The 18404-nt window shown below is 41.8% G+C and overlaps 1 protein-coding gene across 2 annotated transcripts in view; it reads right to left on the bottom strand.

The window, feature by feature from the left end:
• The window catches only part of YWHAE (tyrosine 3-monooxygenase/tryptophan 5-monooxygenase activation protein epsilon), a 58174-nt gene that overhangs the window by 11982 nt on the left and 27788 nt on the right, over window positions 1–18404 (bottom strand). The gene's annotated exons all lie outside the window — the stretch shown is intronic.

The raw sequence follows: 18404 nt of genomic DNA on the forward strand, positions 1-18404 counted from the left end.
AAAATGTCAAGAATCTTAACAAAAATACAATCATTGAAACTAGTATGAGTAGGGGTGCCTAGGTGACTCAGCTGGGCACCTGCCTTTCACTCAGGTTATGATCCCGTGAGAGTGTCTGGGGGCTCTCCTCTTCTCCCCCGCCCCTTCTCTCAAACAAATAAATGAAATCTTTAAAACACGAGTTAAAAAAAAAACTAAAAAACATGTCAAAGAAAACAAACTAAAAGCCTAGAACAAGAGAATCGGTAATAAAAGATGTATGGAATCAAAACTTCATATACTTCAAAACTATAATTCACAGTATGGCTTGGAAAGATTTATCTCATTAAATAAGGGAATTAGGGGGGCGCCTGGGTGGCTCAGTGGGTTAAGCCTCTGCCTTCAGCTTGGGTCATGATCCCATGGTCCTGGGATTGAGCCCCGCATATGGGGCTTTCTGCTCCGCGGGGAGCCTGCTTCCCTTCCTCTCTCTCTGCCTGCCTCTCTGCCTACTTGTGATCTCTGTCAAATAAATAAATAAAAATCTTTTTTTAAATAAATAAATAAATAAATAAGGGAATTGGGGGGGGCGCCTGGTGGGTTCACATGGTTAAGCATCTACCTTCAGTTCAGGTCATGATTCCAAGGTCCTGGGATTAAGCCTTGCATAGGACTACTCCCTGCTTGGCGGGGAGCCTGCTTCTCCCTCTCCTTCTATTGCTCCCCCTGCTTGTGCTCTTGCTCTGTCGAACACATAAACAAAAATCTTTAGGGACATTTGGGTGGCTCAGATAGTTAAGCCGCTGTCTTTGGCTCATGTCATGGTCCCAGGATCCTGGGATCGAGTCCCACATCAGGTTCCTTGCTCGGCAGGGAGCCTGCTTCTCTCTCTGCCTCTGCCTGCCACTCTGCCTGCTTGTGCTTGCTCTTTCTCCCTCTGACAATAAACAAAAAAAAATCTTAAAAAAAAAATCTTTTAAAAAATAAGAGAACTAGGAAGACACCTGCCCGTTTCCTAGTACAAATAATTGAGTTGGCAGTTTAGACAAAAATTAAAAAGTTACAGGCTCTAGGGGCACCTGGGTGGCGCAGTCATCTGAGTGTCTGACTCTTGCTTTCAGTTCAGGTTGTGACCTCAGGGTGGTAAGACTAAAGCCCCGTGCTCAGAAGGGAATCTGCTTGTGTTTCTCATTCCTCTCCTTCTGCCCCTCACCCCCGCGCCAAAATCACTCTCTCTAAAATAAATAAATCTTAAAAAAAAAAAAAAAGTTACAGGCCCTGTTACAAAGTTACGATAATTTTTTAAAAAAATATTTTCTTACAAATAATTTCCCAAGTCAATACAAATAAACTGTAGTTCGAAGTCATGGGAGTAAAGAGCATTCATATAGGAAGCATACACATTTGGGCGTCTGGTTAGTCACAAACACAAACCAAACTTATCTTTGGTTTCCATCCTTCCTTCTTTAGAAAGGCACTGTCCACCTCCTACGAATTCAATTCATCAGCAAAACTTCTGATGGTTCCTATCTGTTACCACTAGGTGGCAACCAAAGAAAGGGGAGCAGATAAATCTTAGCCGATCCTCAAGTAAAGGAAAAAACAGGTAACACAATTAAAGTGAGTGGCTCAGTCATTAGGCGTCTGCCTTAGGCTCAGGTCATGATCCCAGGGTCCTGGGATCAAGCCCTGCATCTCGCCCTCAGCTTGCGGGAAGCCTGCTTCTCCCTCTCTCCCACTCCCCCTGCTTGTGTTCCCTCTCTAGCTGTCAAATAAATAAACAGAATCTTAAACCAAACCAAAACAAAAAGGCATCTGACTCTTGATCTCAGCTCAGGTCTTGATTTCAGGGCCATGAGTTCAAGCCCCACACTGGGCATGGGGCCCACTTAAAACAGGTGGCTCAGTCAGTTAAGCATCTGACTCCTGATTTCAGCTCAAGTCATAATCTCAGAATCGTGAAATGGAGGTCTCTCCCTCTGCACCGTCCACTATGCATGTGTGCATGATCTTTCTCTAATAAATAAATAAATTTTCTTTAAAAACTTAAAAAAAATAAAATAAAAACAATGCATGTGAATGCAGAGGAAGAACCAAAAACAGCTCAATGAACACTAACCTAATATATTAATGAAAACTATGCTTTCAGAAAAAACTAAGTGCTATATTACCATATGGTTCTCCAACTTTACGGATTCAGAATCTTTAGTACTAAGACCCAATGATCTGCATTTTAATAAGCACCCTTAGCATACATTAACACTCTAAACATAAGCAATACCTTAAGGTATGATGCAGATGGTAACTTTATGACACACTGCTTACTAGTTAAATTATGTGTAATCCCAAGGAAATATGTTTAAAAAACATCATCCTTTTGGGAATATCAGGAAACTAAGAGAAACATTAAAATGGTAAGGTCTTTGGCAAATAGTTTGGTAGTTCCTGTACTGTTAGAACACCCTAAGATTCAGCAATTCCACTACTAGGCATTACCCAAAAGAAAAGAAAATACATCTTCACAAAGACTTTTTATACAAATGTTCACAGAAACTTTATTCAAGACAGCTAAGATGACAACCCAAAAGTCCATGTATACAATGGAATACTACTCAAGAACAAAAAATAAACCAAGGATTCAAGTAACATGGATGAGTTGTAAAATCATGCTAACTGAAAAAAGTCAGGCCAAAAAAGACTGATTCACTTTAAGTTATAGAAAATGGAAAACTATAAACACAGCAAATAAGTGATTACCAAGGTATGGAGGTGAAGTGAGGGGAGCTTGAGTGCAAAGAAAATGTGCAAATAACAGAACTGCTCTACTGCAGTGGTTCTACAACTGAACAGATTTATCAAACACTGAATTTTGGTTTAAAAACCAAAAAACCTTGAATAACCTAAACCTTGAATAACACAAGAAAACAGAGGGAGCAGACCCACCAAGCAGTCAGAAATCCAAGCATACCTTTTGACTCACCCCCGTCAAAACTTTACTAATGATCTACTGTTGACCAGAAGCCTTGCTGATAATTAACACCTATTTTTTATGTCATTTGTATTTGTATTATATACTGTATTCCACAATAAAGCAAACTAGGAGAAAGAAGTTGTTAGAAAATCCTAAGAGAAAAAATGTTCATGGTATTCACTGAAAAAAAAAAAAAATCTGTATTTAAGTGGACAAACACAGTTCAAACCCATGTTGTTCATCAAGAGTCAACTATACATGTAAAAGAAATCATATACAAATACTTTAATAAGGTGGATTTTTCTTTTAAGATTTTATTTATTTATTTGAGAGAGAGAGCGTGCACAGGCAGGCAGAGCAGCAGAGTGAGAGGGAGAAGCAGGCTCTCTGTTGAGCAGGGACCCTGACATAGGACTGGATCCCAGGACCCTGGGACCATGACCTGAGCCAAAGGTAGACGCTTATTTGACTGAGCCACCAGGCGCCCCAATAAAGCAGACAGATTTTTTTAATGTAGTTCTGGAACATTAAGAAAAGACATATTGGGGGCACCTGGATGGCTCAGTCATTAAGCATCTGCTACAGTTCAGGCCATGATTCCCAAGGTCCTGGAACGGAGACCCACACTACGCTCCCTCCCCACCCGGAAGCCTGCTTCTCTCCCTCCCCCTGGCTTGTGTTTCCTCTCTCACTGTCTGTCAAATAAATAAATAAAATCTTTAAAAAAAAAAAAAGAAAAGAAATATTGGGAAGTACAGTAGTAAGACCATTAATTCATTTGTGGAAGCCTGAAAGCGTTCCTTTTTTTTTTTTTTTTTTAATAGTCACGAAAAGAAAGTCTAAATTCAGGGGCAGTGAAGTTGGAAGGTAATTTCAAGCTCACTTCCATACTAGTTTGTATTTTCAAAAACTAGCAAATTAAACATTCCTCAAAAGTGAACCAGTAAACTTTTCTAAACTGGCCCTAACAAAGCAATTTAGAAAGTAACCTAGCTACACCATTAATCCTTTTAAACTTTAAGACTCTGCAAAAAAACTATACACAAGTATCTAATACCACCAAAAATTTAACAGTATGACTCTGGGTACTATTCCAGATAATTTATATTTCCTTCACTTCTCTGTGCTTTAAAATTTTTTCAACATTTCTGGGGATGCCTGGGTGGCTCAGTTGGTTGGGCGGCTGCCTTCGGCTCAGGTCATGATCCCAGCGTCCTGGGATGGAGTCCCACATCGGGCTCCTTGCTCTGCAGGGAGCCCGCTTCTCCCTCTGCCTCTGCCTGCCACTCTGCCTACCTGTGCTCACTCGCGCTCTCTCTCTCTCTGACAAATAAATAAATAAAATCTTTAAAAAAATTTTTTTCAACATTTTTTTTTAAAGAGATTTTTGTTTGTTTGTTTGACAGCAAGCACAAGCAGGGGAAATGGCGGGCAGAGGGAGAGGAAGAAGCAGGCCACCCCCACCCCACCCCACGCAGAGGAGGGAGCCCAAGGTGGGGCTTGATCCCAGGACAATGGGATCATGACCTGAGCCAAAGGCAGACACTTACCAACAGAACTACCCAGGCACACCCAAATTTTTCAACATTCCAACAGTATTTTTACAATATGGGGGAAGAAGAGAAATATATTTAAAGCACTCAATACTACTCTATCCCAGATTAAATTCAGTATTCTCTTCATTTAGAAAACCAAAAACAGAGGCGCCTGGGTGACTCAGTGTGTTCAAGTCTCTGCCTTCGGCTCAGGTCATGATCTCAGGGTCCTGGGATCAAGCCCCACACATTGGGCTCTCTGCTCAGCGGAGAGCCTGCTTCCCTCTCTCTTTCTCTCTGCCTGCCTCTCTGCCTACTTTTGATCTCTGTCAAATAAATAAATAAATCTTAAAAAAAAAAAAGGGGGGAAAGCCAAAACCAAGGCATAAAAGACTATGGTACAACTACAGAAGCAGCAGTTGTCCAGTTTTAGTAAATAACAGCTTTACTGATCTGCAATTCACATATATAATTCATCCATTTAAAATGTAGTGATAGTTTCAGTATATTCACAAAGTTGTGCAACTATTACCACAACCAATTTTAGAATATTTTTATCACTTGAAAAAGAAATACTCCATATCCATTAGCAGTCACTCCCCATCTATCCCCAACTTCATCAACCCTAGGTACCCACCTACTTTCATTCTATGGATTTATGTCCATTCTGGACATTCCATATAAATAGAACCATATGCAGGCATTCCTTGTTTTATTACGCTTCACAGAATCGTGTTTTTTACAAACTGAACATCTGTGGCAACCCTATGTGAAGGAAGTCTACTGGCATCTAATTTCCAATACCATTTGTTCATTTCATGTTTCTGTGTCAAATTTCAGTAATATAAATGTTGTGTTCTGACTGTTCCTCTGACCTGCCTGCCATTCAGTGCCATGTCATGTCTCCCCACCCTCCACTGTCCTCTCCCTCTCTTCCCTCAGGCCTCCCTATTCTGAGACACTACAACAGTGAAATTAGCTCAATTAATAACACTGAAATGGCCCCTAAGTCAAGTGAAAGGAAGTTTCACAGATCTCTCACTATAAATCAAAAGCTAGCAATGACTAAGCTTAAGGTAAGGAAGGTGTGCTGAAAGCTGAGACAAGCCAAAAGCTAGGCCTCTTATGCCAACAATCCTCCAAGTTATGAATACAAAGTAAAAGTTCTTAAAGGAAATGAAAAGTACTTCACCAGTTAACACAGGAATAGAAGCAAACAGCCCTATCATTAATAGGGAGAAAGTTTTAGTGGTCTGGATAGAAGATCACACCAGCCACAACATTCCTTTAAGACAAAACCTAATCCAGAGCAAGGCCCTAACTTTATTATATGAAGGCTAAGAAAAGTGAGGAAGCTGCAGGAGAAAAGGTCAGGACAGCAGAGGTTGATTCCTGAGGTTCACGGGAAGAAGTCATCTCCCTAACAAGTGGAAGCAGCAAGTGCTGATGTAGAAGCTGCAACAAGTTATTCAGAAAATCTAGTTAACATCATTAATGAAGGTGGTTACATTAACAGATTCTCAGTGTAATAGAAACAGCCTTATCTAACTAAGACTTTCAGAACAGAAGAAAAGCCAACGACTGGCTTCAAAATTTCAAAGGACAGGGCGCCTGATGGCTCAGTGGGTTAAAGCCTCTGACCCAGGGTTCTGGGATTAGGCCCCACATCAGGTTCTCTGCTCGGCAGGGAGCCTGCTTCCCCCTGCCATCCCCCCCTGCCTTCTGTCAAATAAATAAATAAAATCTTTTTAAAATTTTTTTTCAAAGGACAGGCTGACTCTCTTGTTAGGTAGGAGCTAATGCAGTTGGTGAATTTAAGTTGAAGCCAATGCTTACTGACCATTCTGAAAACCCTAGGCCCTTAAGAATTATGCTAAATCCAGGTGTCTGGCTGGCTCAGTCTGTAGAGTTTGCAACCCTTGATCTCAGGGTTCCGAGTTCAAGCCCCACACTGGATGTAGCAATTATTTATAAACACAATCTTTAAAAAAGAAAAAAAGGAATAAGACAAAATCTACTCTACCTATGCTGTTTAAGGGAACAAAGCCTGGATGACAATGCATCTGTTTACAACATGGTTTACTAAGTATTTTTTTTAAATCTATTTATTTTGGGGGGTAAGGGGAAAAGGAAGAGAGGGAATCCCAAGCAGACTCCCTCCCAAGTGAGGAGCCCAACATAGGGCTCAATCCCATAACCATGAGATCACAACCAGAGACAAAACCAAGAGTCAGTCGACTTAACCAACGAATCCAACCCAGGCACACCAGTTTACCGAGTATTTTTTTTAAGCCCACTGTTGAGACCTAATGCTCAGGGGGGGGAAAAAATTCCTTTCAAAATATTGCTTCTCAATGACAATGCACCTGGTCACCCAAGAGCTCTGATGGAAATGGACAAGAGTAATGTTTTCACATGCCTGCTAACACAACATCCATTCTGCATCCCGAAGATCAAGGAGTAATTCTGACTTTAAAATGTTATTTAAAAAATACACTTGAGAGGTGCATGGCTGGCTCAGTCAGCAGAACATACCACTCTTGATCTTGGGGTCATGAGTTCAAGCCCCACGCTGGGTGTAGAAATTACTGAGGAAGGAAGAGAGTAAGGGAGGAATTAATTTTGTAAGGCTACAGCTGCCATAGTCAGTCATTCCTCTGACAGATCCAGGTAAAATAAACTGAAAAACTTCTGGAAAGGAATCATAATTCGAGATGCCATTAAGAACATGACTGATGAAAGGAGGTCAATATATCAGCATTAACAGGACTTTGGAAGATGATGATTCCAAACCTCCTGGATGACTTTGAGGGCTTCAAGACTTCAGTGGAGGAAGTTCACTGCAGATGTGACAGAAACAGCAGAAGAACTAGAATTAAAAGTGGACCTAACCTGCGGCACCTGACTAGCTCAGTCAGTCCAGCATGACGCTCTTGATCTCGGGGTCATAAGTTCAAGACCCATGTGGGATATAGACATTACTTAAATATACTTTTTTTTAAGATTGTATTTATTTGACAGACAGAGATCACAAGTAGGCAGAGAGGCTGGCAGAGAGGAAGTAGGAAGCGGGCTCCCCGCTGAGCAGAGAGCCTGATGTGGGGCTCGATCCCCAGACCCTGGGATCATGACCTGAGCTGAAGGCAGAGGCTTTAACCCACTGAGCCATCCAAGCACCCCATAAATAAATATACTTTAAAAAGTGGACCTAATCAAAACCAAAATAAGATATATCACCTGTCAGAATGGCCAGTATCAAAAAATAAACAAAAAAAGAACAAGAAGTAAGTGCTGGTAAGCATGTGGCAAGAAAGGAACCCTAATGCACCTTTGGTGGGAAGATAAACTGGTGCAGCTACTGTGGAAAACAGTAGGGAGATTCCTCAAAACATTAAAAACTGAGATACCATCATTCAGTTATTCCACTACTGAGCATTTACTTAAAGAAAATGAAAACACTAATTTGAAAAGACACATGCACCCCTGTTTATTGCATTATTACAACAGCCAAGACAGAGAAGCAACGAAATGTCCATCTACAGATGGATAAAGAAGATATATGTGTACAAATGTACACACATACACCCCTAAACCCTTACAATGGAAAATTACAGCCATAAAAAAGAATGAGATCTTGTCATCTGCAACAATATGAATGAACACAGAAGGTATTGTCCTAAGTGAAGTAAGACAAAGACAAATACTATATGGTTTCACCGATACATGCAATCCAAAAAACAAATGAACAAAAAAGCAGAAATAGACCCATAAATACGGAGAACAAACTGGTGGTTGTCAGAGGAAAGGGACGTTGATGGATGGGCAAAAAGAGTGAAGGGGAGTGGGAGGTATGCGCTTCCAATTTTGGAATGGGTTAAGTCACAAGGATGAACGCTACAGCACAGGGAATATATAGTCAGTGGTGCTGTGATAGTGTTGTATGGTGGGGCACCTGGGTGGCTCAGCTGGTTAAGCATCTGCTTTGGCTCAGGTGGGATCAAGCCCCACATCAGGCTCCCTGCTCAGCTGGTCTGCTTCTCTCTCCCCCTCTGCCCCTCCCCAACTGTGTGAACACTCTCAAGCTCACATGCATGCTCTCTTGCTCTCAAATAAAATCTTTTTTTTTTTGTAATATTTATCTATTAGGCAGGAAGAATAGTAGACAAAGAAGCCGGCTCTCCACTGAGCAAGGAGCCCAATGTGGGACTTGATCCCAGGACCCTGAAATCATGACCTGAGCCGAAGGCAGATGCCCTACCAACCAAGCCAAATAACAAAATTAAGTGGGCCTGAAGGTTGACCTCATGATAAAACTAACAAACAAGAAGTTAGGTTGCTTCTTATGAATAGAGCAAAGAAAATGTTTTCTGGAGATGAATTTACTTAGACTTGGTTAATAAAGCAGCGGCAGGATTTAAGAAGCCCGGCTCCCAACTTTGAGAGGATTTCTACCCTGTGTAAAATGCCAACAAACAGCATCCCGTACTACACAGAAACAGCTCCTGAAAGGAAGTCAATCGATGCAGAAAAAACTTCATTGCTGGCACACCTGCCCTAACCTGCAGTAACCACCACCCTGATCAGTCAGCACACATGAACACAATGAACACAGAGGGAAGGAAGACCTTCCATCAGCAAAACTCTGATGAAAACTCACTGAAAACTCAGATATGGTTAGCATTTTTTAAGCAATAAAGTATTTTTAATGAAGGTATGTATATTTTTTTAGACATGATGCTATTGCATACTTAACAGACTACAGTATATTGTAAAGGTGACTTTTATAGGCACTGGCAAACCAAAAAATTCATGACTCGCTTTATTGCTATGTTCACTTTATTGCAATAGTCTGAAACCAAACCCTCAATATTTCCAAGTATGCCTGTAATATGTTGCCCTTTATAACTGGCTTCTTTCCCCTTAGCATGTCTCCATGTTCACCCAGAGTGTAGCACCTAACAATATACTTCACATTGTACATGGATATACCACATTTTATTTAAACATTTTCCAGCTATTGGATATTTGAATTGAATTTGCACTTTTTGGCTATTATGAATAATACTGCTATGAATGTAAATTTATGCAAGTACGCGTTGAGGTCTCTTGGTATATACGTAGGAGTGGAACTGCGGGGTCATCACAGTAACTTTTTGAAGAAGGAACTGCCAAAATCTTTTTCACAAGGCATGCGCTATTTTTACATTCCTACCAGCAATACAGGAAGATTCTAATTTCTCTATACTCTCACCAACACTTGTTAGTTTCTTTAAAAAGGTGGGGGGGGCGCACCTGGTGGCCTGGGTGGCTCAGTGGGTTAAGTGTCTGCCTTGGGCTCAGGTCGTACCTCAGGGTCCTGGGATGAAGCCCCGCATCAGGTTCCTGCTCAGCAGGGAGCCTGCTTTTCCCTCTCCCTCTCCTGGCTCCCCCTGCCTGTGTTCTCTCATGCTCTAATTAACTCTAATTAGCTCTAAATAACTAAATAACTAAATCAATGAATGAATGAAATCTTTTTTAAAAAATCACCTTATTAAAAAAAAATTTAAAAAATCACCTTATTGCATGTAAAGTTGTATATGTCATGATTTTGATTTCTTTGATGGCTAATAACATCGATTATCTTTTCATGTGCAGTGTACTGGCCATTTGTGTGTGTTCTTTGGAAAATATTCAGACATTCTACCTTTTTAAACAATATTTATTTGAGAGTGAGTGAGTGTGTGCATACACACGGGGGAGGGACAGAGGAGAGAGAATTACAAGCAAACTCCTCAGGAAACTGGATGTGGGACCATCCAAGGACCTGGATGTGGGATCATCCCAGGATCCTGAGTTCATGACCTGAGCCAAAACCAAGAGTCACCAGGCACCCTGCTTTGCCAACCTTTTAATTGGCTTATTAGCCTTTTTATTACTGAGTTGTAGAAATTATTTACATTTATCTATTTATTTATTTATTTATGAAGGAAGGTATAGAAAGATGAGGGGAGAGAATCTTAGGCAGACTCTACTCCCAGCATGGAGCCTGAGGTCATGACCCTGATCATGACCTGTGATCAAAATCAAGCGTCCAGTGCTTATCCAACTGAGCCATCCAAGGGCTTCGGGAGTTACTTACTTTTAAAACCTTTTAAAACCCTAACTAATCCTCCTCTTGGTCCCTCATCTTCAGGAATCTCTCCATTCCTAAAGGTGGTAGATTAAAGGAGAGGAGTAGTGTAAGTCAGAAAAGGAAAGCACTTCTTACGATCCCCTAGGAATTCTATACCAATTTGCACAAATTACAACTATAATGAAACTCTTATGAAAGCTCTGGTGTCATCCTCATTACCCTTTTAACACCAGCAACAGAAACATGATTCTAACTATAACTTATCCCAAAACTTTATATGAAAGCTCAGATTTACCCAAAACTGGCCACACCCTCAAAACCACCATCAGTAGAGGATTAATACAATTATATTCACATAAAATTCTCAAGGTAACTAGTATTTCATAAAATCTTTTTAAAAAGATTTTGTTTATTTATTTGACAAGAGAGACAATCAGGGGGAGCAGCAGGCAGAGGGAGAAACAGACTCCCCACTAATAAGCCCAATGCAGGGCTCGATCCCAGGACCCCAGGGGATCATGACATGAGCCAAACTCAGACGCTTAACTGACTGAGTCATCCAGGCACCCCTCATAAAATCTCTGCAACAACTATTTTATCAATGTAACCTAAGCATTTCTGGGATGGAGGATGGCCGTCATATCTGTTTGCCAACAGGTATGATCACAACTTAGATGATCCAGAGAACGAAGAGTCAATGGCTACATGTGGATGCACAGGCCGTTTGTTACAAAAGTCTGTGCAATAAAATTTCACAGGGGACTTCCAATCAGTTTGGAGACAATCGGTGGCTGGTTGAAAATCACCAGTTACAAGAATTGTGAAATTTATAATATCCACAACTGAAAAGACATCTTAATCAAACGTACTAGTAAGCCTGTTTAGTTCCAGGTCATTTCCCCTTCACTGTGTAACAGCCCTAGTTAGACATCCATTACATTAAACCAGCTTGCCTCTATTCATTACTGCACTATCCTGCCAGAAGGAGAGTCCCATTGTTTTTCATCCTGACCTTAATTTAGCTTCGGTTCTTGGTTTTGCTCTTTGAAGCATTTGCGTAAATACATTCATTCAATAAACTCATTGAATGAGTTAGGGAACTGTTCCAAACATTTGGCATGTATTAACGCATTTACTCTTCTCAATGAACCTTTGAAGTAGGTAGCAGTATTATCCCCATTTTATGAGGAAACTGAGGAATATGAAAATTAAACTTGTTCAAAAATCACAAATTCAGTAGATTACAAACCCAGACAATCTGACTCCAGAGCTGTACTCTGATTTAATCACATTACCTCAAATCAGAGTATCTGAATTCCTCTAAATGGGGGATCTTTTTTTTTTTTAATTGGAAGTGTAACTGACAGGATCCTTTGCTTTTACTTTTTAAATATTTATTTATTTATTTTTAGAGAGTGAGAGGGGGCACAGATGCAAGCAGGGGGAGGAGCAGAGGAAGAGGACCTCATGCAGACTGCCCACTGAGTGAGGTGCCTGGCCACGGGGCTCCATCTCAGGACCCTGAGATAGGACCTGAGGCGAAACCAAGAGTCAACCAAGAGTCGGACACTCAGCCAACTGGGACACCCACCCAGGCGCCCCAGGACCCTTTGCTTTTCTAAGAACAGATGCAATAAATGCTTGCAATGACAAGAGACACAAGCTTAGCACATTAAAACATGGTTTAGTCCCATTTAAAACACATCTTTTCCACCAAGTTAACCCTCAACAATTATCTCCAAAAAGCTTAACGCCAAAGCCTACTAGAGCAGATACTCCCATGCCAATAGTATTTCCACATCAACATCCCAGTAAACAGCCTTCTCCCAAAACCGTCTCTGACAGCTGGTAAAGCAAATCTCTGCTGAGATTCAATACTCTTACAATATTATAAAGACAAAGTACAAATCTACACAGGGTGTGTTTCCACCTATTAGACTGACTTTAAGTTACCACAAAGCCTACTTCTACAGTTCCTAATGAGACCCAGAGTCAGGATGGAAGCAAACTGTTCAGAATCAGTCTTGAGAAAATGAGCAGGCACAGTACTGGCTGACAGAATTAATGTACCTTGTACTCAAGAAGCATACAGGGTTGTAACCGTAATTACATCCAACACAGAAAAAATATTGCTGTTACAAATTGTAAGCCTGACTTTAAAGACAAAAAGAAAAAAATTAAGGCTGAAAAACTTGCCTCAAGCCACATAGCTAGTAAGTGGTAAAACCGTTCAAACCCAGACAATCTAACTTAAGGGGCTGAACTCTTAACCACTACACATTCAACTAACTTTCCAAGTGCTCACAGAAACAAATCCTTAAGTCCAAGGACACTGAGAGTAATCGCCCCGAGAGAAAAAAAGAAAAGGGTCAGAGCACCAGACACTGATTTTAAAAGGTTCTATCACTCAAAGTTCTGGAGGGATCTTTGGTTTGCTTTATGTAAAAGGTCAATCAGTTGGCCAATGACCCTTCCTCTGCATCTCTCTGAATCAAACTCAAACCTCTTTTCTGTAAAGCCTTCCTGTGCCTTCCAATCCGTGTTCACATTTCTCTGTATTGAGGATCAATGCTTTTCTCCCCATCAAATATTACCTTCCTAAAAAAAATTATCTATAAGGGCATAAATGGTGTCCTCATCTGTATATTCCTAAAAGAGCACAGTATCAAATGCCACAAAAGGCACATAAACATTTGATGAAAGAATAAAGATGGTTAAGACAAATTATGTTAAATAAAAGACTGACAAATATATTCTGGTGGCGTTGAGTGAACAGGTCAGAGGTAAATGAATCTTTAAGGATTCCTCTCTAGGTAAGACCAGAGTCTAAAGTCCTTTCTCAGCAGTTCCAACAAACCCGTTTTTACTGCACCCAGCATAATTTAGCAGAAAACCCAATAAGACCTGAGGCCTGTCCATTAAATATATAAAAGAAAATTTAATTGGGTCCTATGTTAACACACTTTGGTAACGTGCCTATACAGTCAAATAATATCCCCAATTAACAGGGTACCGGGGTGGTTCAGTCAGTTAACCATCTGACTTGATTTCAGATCAGGTCATGGTCTCAGGATCGTGGAACAGCGCCATAGGCACTGACCCTGAGATTCTCTCTCCTCTCCCTCTGCCTCCCCCATCCCTCACTGTTTAAAAAAAAAAAAATTAACAAGACTAAATTATATACAGAGATTTGACCTTGAATCCCATACACCAAATGACTAAAGGAGAACCAAAACCGCTTCGTAATTTACAGGAGTCCAAGCATTTTTTTTTTAAGATTTTATTTTTATTTATTTGACAGATCACAAGTAAGCAGAGAGGCAGGCGCAGAGAGAGGAGGAAGCAGGCTCCCTGCTGAGCAGAGAGCCCAATGCAAGGCTCGATCCCACGACCCTGGGATCATGACCTGAGCCGAAGGCAGAGGCCAACCCACTGAGCCACCCGGGTGCCCCCAGGAGTCCAAGCATTTAAGGATATTCCAGGAACCTGATCCAGAAGCCTTACCAATTCCTCTGCTATGGAAGGAATAAGAAAATAGAAGGCAGAAGGAATAGGACTGCAACTTGTCTTTTATACAGGAAAGTGACTGGCGGGTGTAAAAAAGGAGGGTGGGTGGGAAAATAAGCCCATCAAAGCTATCTATAACAGAGGGTTGAAAAAATGCCACTTTTCCCCATCAAGAGCCTCATTTAGACCAAAAGAGAAAAAATCCTAGCTCTTTCTTTAATAGACAAAGGGGGAGCCTGGGTAGCTCAGTCCTTAAGTATCTGCCTTCTGGGGCGCCTGGGTGGCTCAGTGGGTTAAAGCCTCTGCCTTCGGCCCGGGTCATAATCCCAGGGTCCTGGGATCGAGCCCCAAATCGGGCTCTCTGCTCAGTGCAGAGACTGACCCTCTCTCTCTCTCTCTCTCTCTCTCTGCTGCCTCTCTGCCTACTTGTGTTCCCTGTCAAATAAATAAATAAAATCTTTTAAAAAGGGGGGAGGGCGCCTGGGTGGCTCAGTGGATTAAGCTGCCGCCTTTGGCTCAGGTCATGATCTCAGGGTCCTGGGATCGAGCCCCGCATCGGGCTCTCTGCTCCGCAGCGAAGCCTGCTTCCCTTCCTCTCTCTCTGTCTGCTTCTCTGCCTGCTTGTGATCTCTCTCTGTCAAATAAATAAATAAAATCTTTAAAAAAAAAAAAGTATCTGCCTTCTGCTCAGGTAGTGATCCTGGGGTCCTCAGGAAAAGTCCTACGTTGGGCTCCCTGCTCTGCGGGAGGCCTGCTTCTCCCTCTCCCACTCCCCCTGCTTGTGTTCCCTCTCTCATTGTGTCTCTCTCTGTCAAATAAAATAAAATCTTTTTTTTTTTTAAGATTTTATTATTTATTTGACAGAGGTCACAAGCAGGCAGAGAGGCAGACAGAGAGAGAGGAAGGGAGGCAGGCTTCGCTGCGGAGCAGAGAGCCCGACGCGGGGCCCGATCCCAGGACCCTGGGATCATGACCCGAGCTGAAGGCAGAGGCCTTAACCCACTGAGCCACCCAGGTGCCCCTAAAATAAAATCTTTAAAACAAATAAATGACTAAGAATGCATACTGGGGCACCCACTGTGGAAGACAGTATGGAGGTTCCTCAAAAAAGGTTAAAAACAGGGGTGCCTGGGTGGCTCAGCCAGTTGAGCAGCTGCCTCAGTTAAGGTCGTGATCTCAGGGTCCTGGAACAGAGCCCCACTTGGGCTCCCTGCTTGGCGGGGAGTCTGCTTCTCCCCCTCCCTCTGCTAGTACTCTCACTCACGCTCTCTCAAATAAATAAAATATTTTTTAAAAAGGTACAAAAATGGGGCGTGCCTGGGTGGCTCAGTGGGTTAAGCCTCTGCCTTCAGCTCAGGTCATGGTCTCAGGGTCCTGGGATCGAGCCCCGCATCGGGCTCTCTGCTCAGCAAGGAGCCTGCCTCCCCCTCTCTCTCTGCCTACTTGTGATCTCTGTCAAATAAATTTTTTTAAAAATCTTAAAAAAAAAAAAAAACCAAACCTTTTTTTTTTTTTTTTTTAAAAAAAAGGAAGAGTAGGAAATGTTTGATTAGATTTATGTAAGAAGCAGTTTTCACTTTGATATTTCTGGTCTCATGAAACCAGTGAGGGCACTGGTTTTTTTTTTTTTTTGCTTTTTTTTTTGTTGTTGTTGTTGTTGTTGGTTTGGTTTTTTAACTGTAGCCTCCACCACACAGAGCTCTAACAACCCTAAGATCAAAACCTGAGCTGAGATCAAGAGTCAGACACTTAAGGGGCACTTGGGTGGCCCAACATCTTTATTAGGAGGTACATTACTATTACTATTGCCATTTCATAAATGAGGAAACTAAGATACACTGAAGATAAAGCAACATGCCCAAGGTCTTCCGACCTTTGAGACTTCCTGCATTTGAACTCTGGCAGTTCGGTTTCAGAATCCACATATTTAACCACCATGTGAATGATGCCTTTTAAGAATTGTGCAGTAGGGGCGCCTGGGTGGCTCAGTGGGTTAAAGCCTCTGCCTTCAAAGCTCAGGTCATGATCCCAGGGTCCTGGGATCAAACGCCACATCAGACTCTCTACTCAGCAGGAAGCCTGCTTCCCCCCCTCTCTCTGCCTGCCTCTCTGCCTACTTGTGATCTCTCTGTGTCAAATAAATAAAATCTTTAAAAAAAAAACGGTCTGGGGACGCCTGGGTGGCTCAGTTGGTTGGATGACTGCCTTTGGCTCAGGTCATGATCCCGGAGTCCCGGGACTGAGTCCTGCATCGGGCTCCCAGCTCCATGGGGAGTCTGCTTCTCCCTCTGGCCTTCTCCTCGCTCATTCACTCTCGAATAAATAAATCTTTAAAAAAATAAAAGTCTAAAAATAGTTTTAAAAATATAACTATCCTCCAATCCAGCAATCACACTAGTAGATATCTACCCAAAGAATATAAAAATACCAATTCAAAGGGATACCTGCACCCTGTTTATTACAGCATTATCTATAATAGCTAAAACATGGAAACAACCCAAGTATCTATCTCTGGATAAATGGATAATCAAAATGTAATAAATACACACAATAAAATATTATTCACCCTTAAAAAAAGGAAACTCTGAAATATGCTACAACGTGGATGAACCTTGACATTATGCCAAGTGAAAGCAGCCAATCACAAAAAGACAAATACTGTATGACTCTTCTTATATGAGGTACTTAGTCGGAATCATAAAGTCAGATATTAACAGAAGTTGGGGGGGAGGGACAACGGGGAGTTATTATTTTATGGGTATATAGTTTCGGTTTGAAAAGATGAAAAGAGATTAGAGGATGGATGGTGGTAATGACTACACAGAAATATGATGGATTTAATATCACTGAACTGTATTTTTAAAAATGGTTAAGACAGGTGGCTCAGTTGTTAAGTATCTGCCTTCAGCTCAGGTCCTGATACCAGGGTCCTGGGATCCAGGCACCCATCAGGCTCCCTGCTTGGCAGGAAGCCTGTTTCTCCCTCTCTCATTCCCCTGCTTGTGTTCCCTCTCTTGCTGTGTCTCTATCAAATAAATAAAATCTTAAAGGAAAAAAAAAAAAAAAACTGTTTTAAGACAGAGATGCCTGGGTGGCTCAGTCAATTCATCATCAGACTCTCTGATTTTTGGCTCAGATCACGATCTTGGGGTCCTGGTATCAAGCTCCACATCAGCTCTGCGCTCGGCTTGAAGTCTGTTTGGAATTTTTTTTCTCTCTCTCTCCATCTGCCCCTCCTCCCCCAGCACACAACTGTTCGCTTTCTCTCAAATAAATAAAATATTGGGGCAGCGGGATGTTGGGGGGGGGGGGTCTTTGTTGTTCAGTCAGTTAGGCCATCTGACTCCTGGTTTCAGCTCACGTCACTGTCCCAGGGTCCTGGGGTCAGGCTATATCCTCTGCAGGGGAAGAGGAGGAGCCCTGCTTGGGATTCTCTCTCTCCCTCTTCCTCTCTCCCTCTGCCCCTCCCCCCCTGCTCACTCACCCTCCTAAATCAATCAATCAATCAATCTATCTATCTTTAAAAGAAATAAATAAGACCTTTAAAAAAAAAAAGTAAAAAAATAAGACCTTTAAAAAAAAAAAAGTAAAAATTGGGGTGCCTGGGTGCCTCAGTTGGTTAAGCGGCTACCTTTGGCTTTGGTCATGATCCAAGGGTCGTGGGATCGGAGCACCACATCAGCACCACACTGGGCTCCCTGCTCAGCTAGAACCCTGCTTCTCCCTCTCCCACTTCTCCTACTTGTGTTCCCTCTCTCACTGTCTCTCTCTGTATGAAATAAATAAAATCTTAAAAAAAAAAAAAGTTAAATTTTGTTGTGTATTTTAACACAAATTAAAAAGATAAACTAAGGGCGCCTGGGTGGCTCAGTGGGTTAAGCTGCTGCCTTCGGCTCAGGTCATGATCTCAGGGTCCTGGGATCGAGTCCTGCATCGGGCTCTCTGCTCAGCAGGGAGCCTGCTTCCTCCTCTCTCTCTCTCTGCCTGCCTCTCTGCCTACTTGTGATGTCTCTCTGTCAAATAAACAAAAATTTTTAAAAAAAGAATCTTTAAAAAAAAAAAAATAAACTAAGATGAATTACACATCTATGTCCCAAACTCTAGTTCCCTTCTCAATGAAAAGTAACTTGGATGACAGACATGATGATGACGACAGTGCAATCTTCAGTTGACTAGAAACTTGTTGAAAAGAAACTTCTCCAAAGACTGGCTTGCATGAGGGCAAGTTTCCCAAATCACTATGTCAAATGGAAAGAATGCAAAGCTATCTCAGGGATGAGGCAGAACTACCATGGAGGGA

This window comes from Mustela putorius, unplaced genomic scaffold (assembly GCF_011764305.1).
Source record: "Mustela putorius furo isolate JIRA1106 unplaced genomic scaffold, ASM1176430v1.1 tig00003962_pilon_pilon_pilon, whole genome shotgun sequence".
NCBI lineage: Eukaryota > Metazoa > Chordata > Mammalia > Carnivora > Mustelidae > Mustela > Mustela putorius.